This window comes from Elephas maximus, chromosome 17 (genome assembly GCF_024166365.1).
Source record: "Elephas maximus indicus isolate mEleMax1 chromosome 17, mEleMax1 primary haplotype, whole genome shotgun sequence".
In the NCBI taxonomy this organism is placed as follows: Eukaryota; Metazoa; Chordata; class Mammalia; order Proboscidea; family Elephantidae; genus Elephas; species Elephas maximus.
In genome coordinates this window covers 17,889,334-17,900,017 of record NC_064835.1, presented here as the reverse complement: position 1 = coordinate 17,900,017, position 10,684 = coordinate 17,889,334, and the positions used below count along the sequence as shown (strand labels likewise).

Below are 10,684 nucleotides of genomic sequence, written 5' to 3'. Positions count from 1 at the left end.
TCATAAACAAACTTCATGGGATCACAAATTTTTACCTCTGGACAGTCTTAGAGAGCTCCAGTTTTAGCTCCCTTCACTCATCTTCTAGCTGGAAAGTTGGAACTTCAGTTTGCCACTCTGCTTCACATTTCTGTGATGGCATCTGCCTTTAGGGACAAGCAGGGAGTAAACAGAGAAAATGCAACAGGGCTTCTTCTCACTTCCTTGAAAACATGGTTTTAGACACTTGCCTAGCTATCATTGTCCTCACCGTCACCACCAGTCACTGCTCCCTCAGTATTACCTGGTAAGAGGAAGGGGGAGGGGAAAATGGATACAAAAAACACGCAAGAACCGGGGATTTCCCTCACTTTTTCTGACCCTTCCACTACACGTCTGTCTGTTTGTTATACTATGGGGGCTTGTGTGTTGCTGTAATGCTGTGATGCTAGTAGCTATGCCACCAGTATTTCAGCTTAGCTTCCAGACTAAGACAGACTAGGAAGAAGAATCTGGTGGTCTATTTCTGAAAAAATTGGCCAGTGAAAATGTTATGGATATCAGCAGGACACTGTCTGATACAGGTTGGAAGACACTAAAAATCATTGTGCTTGGTAAGGTAGAGGGTCAGCAAAAAGAGGAAGACCCTCGACGGAGGCTGAAACAACTGGCTCAGATGGAACAAGGATTGTGAGTATGGTGCAGGGCCAGGCAGTGTTTTCTCCTGTTGTACATTGGGGTCACTTGTGAGTAGGAAATAACTTGACAACACCTAACACCAACAATAACTCTGACTTTGGACCACTCTTTTAAACTCTTTAGATCAGAAAGAGAGGGATACTATTAGAGATATCTCTGTGGGCAAAAATTATACAATTTTGCATTTCAAGCTGCCTTTGAGTTCAGGCCAGGGGATACTGGAATTAAAAACAAAACAAAAAAACAGGACATTCACTGCTGGATTGTCCTTAATTTGAATCTCTTTTTTTTTTTTTTTCTCTGACCTCCCTGCTAGCATTTACCTTTCAGAGTCTTCAAACAGCAGCTCCATGCATTCAGTGTGATAGGCCAGGTGGAGTGTACTTTCTCCATCTTAACCAGAACCAGATTTTTTAATGATGTTTTTGATGAGCAGAAATGTTTAAGTTATACAAAGTTTCATTTTTCTTTTCCAATAAATTTAACACTTTAGATAAAATATACAAATGCCTTAAAAAGCATAAATTTCTAAAACTGACACAAGTTGCAAGAGAAAATCATGTTAGTCCTCTGACCATTAAATAAATTGAATATGTAATCAAAACCTTTCTATAAAGGAGACTCAAGGCCAAGAAGGTTTTATAAGAATTTTCAGAATAAATAAGGTCAAGCATAAACATTCTTTTACAAAAGAGAGCAGGAAGGAACACGTAGCCATTCATTTTATGAGACGAGTATAATTCTGATTCCAAAATCTGACAAAGATATCACAAGGAATAAAAATTAAGACACTGTGTCTTTAACAAAATCCTATAATATACAAAAAGAGCAATACAACCTGACAAAGTGGAGTTTATCCAACTAATGCAGTTTGTTTAACATTTGAAAATTAATGAAAGTCAATTAACACTATAACAGAATAAGGAGAAAAAACAAGTAATCATCTCAATAGATGCAGGAAAATAGCATAATATTTGCTGGTGAAATAGATTGATGTTCCTTTAAGAATAATAAGGTTTTTTTTTTCCTATTGCTATTTTTATTCAGAATTGTTCCAGAGAGCCTTGCAAATGCAACCCCATTTCCAGTTGCCATGGAGTCGACTCTGACTCATATTGACTGTACAGGACAGAGTAGAACTGCCTCGTCGGGTATTGAAGGCTGTAAATTTTTACAGAAACAGACTGCCACAGATGAAGGACATATGACTAAGGACACTGCTCAATGGTTTGCCAGGACTTTTCTGACTTACCCCTGTTAATTAGTAACATGCCCATAATCACTCTCAAAAGTGTTCTAGTTGGAATGATAGATTTTGACTGATGAGGACTGAGGCTGCTGATACAGGGAGTGTGTTCTGCTTCTGCACAGATGAGAAGCTCAGATTCAGAGATTATAAGGTGCTTGCTTAGAGTCACATTTTCAAAAATTAGAACTTGAACTTGGGTCTTTAGACATCTAATCCTAGTTGTTTCTCATATGCCATGGTTGACCTTTTCTTAGGCAAATGTTCGAATTTGAGTTGAATCTTCTAGGAAAGCTGTATCTATTTCTATTCTGGGGCAACGTTAAATTACTACTTTAATTCTCCTTCTCAGCTCCATATATTTTTGTATGCCTACAAACCTGTCTAGTTTTAGCTCTAGAATGGTGAAGAGCTTGGATGTTTAAGATTTTGAATATCTATATATATATATATATGTATAGATATACACACATATATATTGAAGTTACAGGAAAAAATGAAAAAGAAAAAAATTCCTAGTGAAAAATATTGCAAACTGAAATATTATTTTTATGAGATAATTCTCACAGTTTCTATTTTCAGTTTTTATCTTAAAGAAAATAATATTTATACTCCTTTGGAATGAACAGAAATGTGACATGTTTCACCTAACTTATCACTGATGTCATGTATTAGCACAATTCATAACTTGCTGTGTTTTGAGAAGTTGGGAACGGTGTGCACATGGTGTGGGAATGGGGCAGGCACTTATGCCATGGCTACCAATGTTCTCCACCATGTGATTTAGTTTTGTACTTCAGTATAATTCAGGGGAAACCTTCATAGGTATCCAGGGGCAGGTCCTAGACACTTCCCCCAAATTGTGAATTATTAAGGATTAGCTATGTTCATGCCGATATTGTCAATATATTGCAAGAGACTCTTGCCTAAATTAAAGGAGTAAATAGCAGTTGATGAGCACTTCCTATATATCAGGGACCACATTAGCTTTTACATGCTGCCTCATGCCATTTAATCCATCAAATGACTCTCAAAGGGTAATGCCATCTCTATTTTATAAATAAGTTAACTGAAGCACAGCAAGGTAAAGTGACTCAGCCGGTCACAAAATTAGTAAGTAAAAGAGCCTGGGTTCAAAACCGAATCTATCCAGCTCAAAAATCTTGCCTTTTCTTATCACCATTCACTCATTACCTTATTCCCTCCTCCAGACAGCAATGAAATTCTGTCTTTTCCGGATTTGCATTGCAGCAGTATCTTCCCATCATTTGATTTTGGTTTTCAACATCTTAGTTTTGTTTTTCCATGAATTTACATTTTCATTGTTTGAAACTTTCATAAAGAACAACTTTCATAAAAAGAAATTTTTTTTAGCTTACATTAATTACATTTCTATTTTTTATTTATTTACATTTTTATAGTTTCAAAGTCACATATTAAATTCTACTTTTTTCTCTGCATTATAAGTCTTTTCCTGGAAATATGCCAAAATATCTTCTTAGCAGTCATTCTTTTAGTCCTCTCTGATCACTGAACCTAGATCAGAAATGTATGGGATGCTTGCGTTAAAACACCGCTCATCCAGAGTACGGGGGCCACCAAGAGCTTCAGCAGTGATACAAACTGGCTCCAGAGACTTCAGCTCTAGATGGTCCCCACTAAAAGCAGAAAAGGTAATTTGAAAAAAATATTAAAAGAAATCATTGGCTTTGCTCCAGGAAGAAACCCTAAAGGACTCAAAGACTTAAAGGACCCAATAAACAGAGTTTTCATAGATGTATTACTGCAAAAACAATAATTGCAAAGGAAATGAGCTGTGTTAAGGTAGTGTGATAACTCTCTTTTAGGTCTAATTTCACATGAACTAAGATGCACTATCTAAATCCAGTACCTCTGGTTGTGTAAACAAGTTTTGCCTTATGTCAAGTGTTTTGCCACTAATTCCTTTTCTTTTTGACACAGAACTTTCAGCTAATCATGACTTTCTCATTTCCCTTCTTCTCAGGGAAAGCCAGTCTTTTTTGCTAACCCTCTAACCCCAGCTCCCATTTACTTTTCTCCCCCAACAAGTGGCAATTAGCAGTGTAAATAATTATGAAGATACTCAAGGCTCATCCTATCTTGCCTCAGTCAGGATTTAGGTATTCTACATTTCAATGAATATCTAAATTTTGCTCATTAGGCATGCCATCTGGAACCTAAAGCAGGCTTACTATAATCATTGCTTTCCAGGGTTAATCCAACAACTTAAAACAGTCTAAGGGCAAAAGGAATTATTTCAGAGCATTCGAAAATTCTATTGTATTAAGCCTATTTATAAGTGTTACCATTTCCCCAAATCCCAAATATATAGTGAACAATAGCCATGTTTTCTTCATGGAACTTACAGACTAAGTCTATTTATAAGCTAATTTTCAACTTCTCATTCATTCATTCAACAAATATTTAACTGCCAACCATTCACAGATACTGGAATAAATGCTGCAGATTCGGTGACAAATTATGCAGTCTTTGCTCTCAGGGACCTTAAAGACTAATGGAACCTGAAATCAAATCCACCAGAATTTTCTGTGTGTATCTGGATAGAATTAAACTACCTTACCACATCCATGCTTTTTTCATAGATGAAATTGTCTATCAGTAACACAGTGAATTATAAAAGAGGATTAGAAAAATTCACCAAGAATTGTAATTAGAAGGCAGAACAATTATAAGTAGATGATTTTCATATACTTTGAATCTCAAAAAAAGCATGAAAATAAAAACTTAAGTGAAAATATCATCTCTTACAGATGGAAAATTCACTAGATCCCTTAAACTCGAGTACTGTAACATAGAGCCGATCACAGCACACCCCTGTGGCAGATTCACAGTCTTAGAATATTCAGTGACCTATTTTTTTTCCCTTTAAAATAAAACAAAAACAGACAAATAACACAAAGTGGCAGGACATACATATTTTTGTTTTACTGCACTAAGGATTAGAAAATTCCAGAGGTTAGCAAGAATTAAATATCTCTAATTCTTTATATATGAAGGTGACTTCACTAAAACTTACAATCTAAGTAATAATACTTAACTGCAGACCTTTAAATAGTTTAAAATCCCACAATAATGATCAAATTTGACATTGTTAGTTTCTCTTCAGTTGAATGAACATCATCAAATAAGAAATACTCCATCTAAGAATATATCCACGTCAAATAATATCAACACAACAACATAAGTCCTCATGCTCATCACACTATCTGGTCAACCATTTTTTCCATCAGAGGTGTGGGTACCCAGAATGCCCTTTGATGGACCTTTAGAGTATCTGACCCCATCCTTGAGTAACTGTAGGAATGCTCTGAAAAGGAAGTAGAGGAATCAGGCTGTTTCATGTTAGTCTGTTTTAGGCTGTTCATTATTGTCATTAATTAAATCTTATGCTCTCGTTTATTATCAACATCTTGTTCTATTAGCCCTTCTAGTATTTTTTCATGTGTTAATGTTTTATCTTGTTTTGTATCCAGTAAAATTTCCTGAAGGAATATGATATCTCGAGGTATGAAGATTAGCTTTACTAGCCCTTAAGTGTCTTTGGCAGAATGTCTAATTCTTAATTTCAGAACCATCTTTATGTTTAAAAAAGTTTGGTGAGAATGAATGTATTGGTGTTGTGCCCATCACAATCCACACTCATGTTTTCACATTGGTTGTCTCTACCCAGACCATTCTCCAAAGGACATGAGAAATCACCCAGAGCTGAGGGAGTTCATTCTGCTGGGAATACCTCAGACCAAGGGACTGGAGGCTGTGCTCTTTGTCATCTTCTTGTTCATCTACCTCTTCACCTTGCTTGGCAATTTACTCATCCTGATGGCCATTGTTTCTTCCTCTACCCTTCACACCCCCATGTATTTCTTCTTGGGACTCCTATCTATTTTTGACATACTTTTCCTTTCTGTAACTTGTCCCAAGATGCTTTTCTATCTCTCTGGTCAGAGCCAAGCCATCTCTTATAAGGGGTGTGCTACACAGCTCTTCTTTTATCACTTCCTGAGTTGTATGGAAGGCTGCCTCTACTCTGGGATGGCATACCATCATTTTGTGGCCATCTGTCACCCACTGAGGTATATGCTTATCATGAAACCTAGGGTCTGTGTGGGTTTGGTCATGGGGACCTGGTTGGTGGGTTGTCTTGATGCCACCATACTTTTCATTTAACCTACTGTGGCGCCAATCAGGTGGACTACTTCTATGACATTCCTCCTGTCTTACTCCCGGCTTGTGCTGACAGCTCCCTGGCCCAGAGGGTGGGTTTCACTAATGTTGGCCTTCTGGCTGTAATGCTTTTGCTCAGTATTTGTGTCTCCTACACTCGCATTGGCATTGCCACTTTGAGGATCCGTTCAGCAGAAGGGAGGCAGAAAGCTTTCTCCACCTACAGTGCTCACCCCACTGCAATACTCTGTGCCTACGGACCTGTAATCATCATCTATCTGCAGCCCACACCCAAACCCTTCCTTGGTGCTGTGGTGCAAATATTAAACAATCTTGTGTCACCCATGCTGAACTCATTAATCTATTCCTTAAGGAACAAGAAAGTAAAAAGTCCCCTGAAAAGTGTATTCCACAATGTAGTAGTTACTGTTCTGGAATAAATTATGGATTTAGCACTAGATTTTAGAAGCATTTTGTCCCTTAGGATTAAAAAAAAACTTTGGCGCCAAGTCGATTTTGACTCATAGTGACCTTATAGGACAGAATAGATCTGCCCCATAAGGCTTCCAAGAATTGGCTGGTGGATTCAAACTGCCAATTTTTGGGATAGCTGCCTGAGCTTTTAACCAGTGTGCCACTAGGGATCATCCTCCTATTTTTTCCCCTTTAAATAAATAATTGAGAAATGGAGATGCTTTCTCTGAAAGTATTATATTGTGTTTGCCTAGTGAGATTTTGTTTGTGTGTCTCAGTAACGCCTGTTACCCCATAAAGAGCTCTGTATTTAACAGTGTACTGACTCATGGCAACCCTATGTGTGTCAGAGTAGAACTGTGCTCCATACTTTGGTGGCTGAATTTTTGGAAGTAGATTGCCAGGCCTTTCTTCTCAGGTATCTCCTGGTAGACTCAACCTCCAATCTTTCAGTTAGCAGCCAATCATGCTAACTTTTTGTGCTACTCAAGAGTGACTGATAATATTTCTTATTCTTGTCTTCAAGTCTTCCAAAGTCCCTCCTCCTAGCCAGCATTGACTCTAGATTTTCCTTAATAGCCCTCTTTCTGTAACTCTTCTTCCCCCCATCCCAGGGTTTTTTTTTTTTTTTTTTTTTGAATTGTACTTTAGGTGAAAGTTTACAGTGCAAATTAGTTTCTCATTCAAAAATTTATACACAAATTGTTTTGTGACATTGATTACAATTCCCGCAATGTGTCCACACTCTCCTCCTTTCCCTTTACCTCTCGGGTCCCCTGTGTTCATTCATCCACTTTTCCTGTCCCTTCTACCTTCAAAGGAACCTTTGTCTGGATGGAATGGGACGAAGAGATGAATCTTAGATGGCTGCTTGCAATCTTTTAAGACCCCAGATGCTACTCATCAAAGTAGGATGTAGACAGGTTTTGCCTATTTGGTCTTGAATACTTCATTGAACTAAGAAGTATGTTTCTCCCATGTGTTATTGTTTGCTTTTAGGCCTGTCTAATCTTTGGCTGAAAGGTGGATTTCAGGAGTGGCTTCAGTTCTGCGTTAGCATGTTGTCTGAGGGCCATAGTCTTGGGGGTTTCACCAGTCTCTTTTAGATCAGTAAGTCTCGTCTTTTCTTGTGAGCTTGAATGATGTTCTTCATTTTTCTCCAGCTCTGTCCGGGACTCTATGTGATCCTGTCAGAGCAGTAGGTGGTGGTAGCCAGACACCATCTGGTTCTTCTGGGCTCGGGCTGCCGGAGACTGTGGTTCATGTGGTCCATTAGTCTTTTGGGGTAACATTTTCTTAGTGTCTTTGGTTTGCTTTATTCTCCTTTGTCTGGATGGGATGGGACCAATAGATGTATCTTAGATGGCTGCTTGGAATCTTTTAAGACCCCAGATGCTACTCATCAAAGTAGGATGTAGAACCTTTTATTTATGAACTGTGTTATGCCAATAGATCTAGATATTCCCTGAGACTAAGACCCCAACCCTCAGCCCCAGTAGCTTGGTCCCTCAAGTTACGTTATAGTATTGATTTGCACTTCTCTAGAGGTTAAAAATCAGGAGCATTTCCTCACGTGTCTGTTAGCTGTCTGAATATCTTCTTTGCTGAAGTGTCTGTTCATATCTTTTGCCCATTTTTTATTGGATTCTTTCTTGTTGTTGTTGAGGTGCTAAAGTATTCTGTAGATGTTAAAGATTAGGCCCTTGCAGTATATGTTGTACCAAAATTTTTTCCCAGTCTATAGGTTCCCTTTTTATTCTTTTGGTGAGGTCCTTTGATTAGCATAAGTATTTCATTTTTAGTAGCTCCCGGTTATCTAGTTTATCTTCTGGTGTTTGTACGTGTTTGTTATGGTTTGTTGTATTTATGCCATCTATTAGGGCCCCTTGAAAACCCTGGTGGCATAGTGGTTAAGAGCTACAGCTGCTAACCATCAGGTCAGCAGTGCAAATCCACCAGGCGCTCCTTGGAAACCCTACTGGCGGTTCTACTCTGTCCTATAGGGTCGCTATGAGTTGGAATCGACTTGGTGGCAGTGGGTTTGGGTATTAGAGCCCCTAGTGTTATCCCTTTTTTTTTTTTTTCCATTTCAGGTTTTATATTTAGGCCTTTGATCCATCTTGACTTAGTTTTTGTATGTGGTGAGAAGTATGGCTCCTGCTTCATTTTTTCCAGATGGACAACCAGTTTTGCCAACACTATTTGTTAAAGGGATTGTCTTTTCCTCATTTAATGGACTTCTGTCCTTTGTTAAAGATCAGCTAACCACAGGTGGATGGATTTACATCTGGGGTCTCAATTCTGTTCCATTGATCTATGTGTCTGTTGTTGTACCAGTACCAGGCTGCTTTGAGTCCTGTGGCTGTATAGCAGGTTCTGAGATCTGGTAGTATGTGGTTTCCTATTTTGTTCTTTTTTTTCAATAACGCTTTGCTTATCTGGGGCCTCTTTCCTTTCCACATAAAGTTGGTGATTAGTTTTTCCATCTCGTTAAAGAATGCTGTTGGTATTTGGGTTGGAATTTCACTATATTTGTAAATCACTTTGGGTAGAATTGACATTTTCACAATGTTGGGTCTTCCTATCCATGAGCATGGTGGATTTTTCCATTTATGTAGGTCTCTTTTGGAGTCTTGCAATAGTATTTTGTAGTTTTCTTTGTATAGGTCTTTTACATCCCTGGTTAGATGTATTCCTTAGTATTTTCTTTTTTTAGGAATTATAAATGGTATAATTTTCGTGATTTTCTTTTCAAAGTTTTTTTTGTTGGTGTGTAGGAATCCAACTGATTTTTGTATGTTGATAGCATGACGGCAGTGGGTTTAGTGTATCCTGCTACTGTGCTGGATCTTTTTAGTAGTTCCAGTAGTTTTCGTATGGAATCTTTGGGCTTCTCTGTGTGTAACATCATATAATCTGCAAATAAGGATAGTTTTACTTCTTCCTTTCCAATTCGGATACGCTTTATTTATTTTTCTTGCCTTATTGCTCTAGCTAGAACTTCCTGCACTATGTCAAAAAGGGGTGGTGATTAAAGGCATCCTTGTCTTGTTCCTATTCTCATGGGGAACGCTTTCCTCCTTTCTCCATTGAGAATGATGTTGGTCGTTGGTTTTGTATAGAAATTTGTTATGTTGAGAAATTTCTCTTCTATTCCTATTTTATTGAGCATTTTTATCAGGAATGGGTATTGGACTTTATCAAATGCTTTTTCTATGTTGACTGAGACGATCATGTGATTCTTTTATCTTTGTGGTGGATTATGTTGATTGATTTTCTAATGTTGAACCATCCTTGCATATCTGGTATGAATCGCACTTGTTCGTGGAGTATTATTTGTTTTGATTTAATGCCGAATTCTGTTGGCTATAATTTTGTTGAGAATTTTTGTATCTATAATCATGAAATATATTGGTCTGTAATTTTCTCTTTTTGTGGTGTCTTTGCCTGGCTTTTGTATCAGGACTTTTCTAGCTTCATGGAATGAATTGGAGAGTATTACTTCCTTACCTATATATCTAGTGCTGCTATAAGAGAAATACCACAAGTAGATGGCTTTAACAAAGAGAAATTAATTTTTTCAGAGTCTAGTGGGCTAGAAAAACTCAGGGTGTCAGCTCCAGGGGAAGGCTTTCTCTCTGTGTTAGCTCTGGAGGAAAGTCCTTATCAGCAATCTTTCCCTGGACTAGAAGCTTCTCCATGCAGGAACCCCAGGTCCAAAGGATGTGCTGTGCTTCCAGCACTACTTTCTTGGTGGTATGAGGTCCCTCTGTCTCTCTGTTCACTTCTCTCTTTTATATCCCAAAAGAAATTGGTTCAAGATGCAATCCAATCTTGTACATTGAATCCTGTCTCATTAACATAACTGCTGCCTATCCCACCTCATTAACATCATAAAGGTAGGATTTACAAACATGAAAATCACATCAGGTGACAAAATGGTGTACCATCACATAATACTGGGAATCATGGCCTAGCCAAATTGATACACATATTTTTGGGGGGACACAATTCTATCCATGACATCTATGCTTTGAAGTAGTTTGAATATTACTGGTCTGAGCTTTTCTTTGAATGTTT

The 10,684-nt window shown here is 37.9% G+C and overlaps 1 pseudogene; it reads left to right on the top strand.

The window, feature by feature from the left end:
* Window positions 1-5,653: 5,653 nt before the first annotated feature.
* On the top strand, window positions 5,654-6,570 carry LOC126060996 (olfactory receptor 148-like; annotated as a pseudogene).
* Window positions 6,571-10,684: the final 4,114 nt, after the last annotated feature.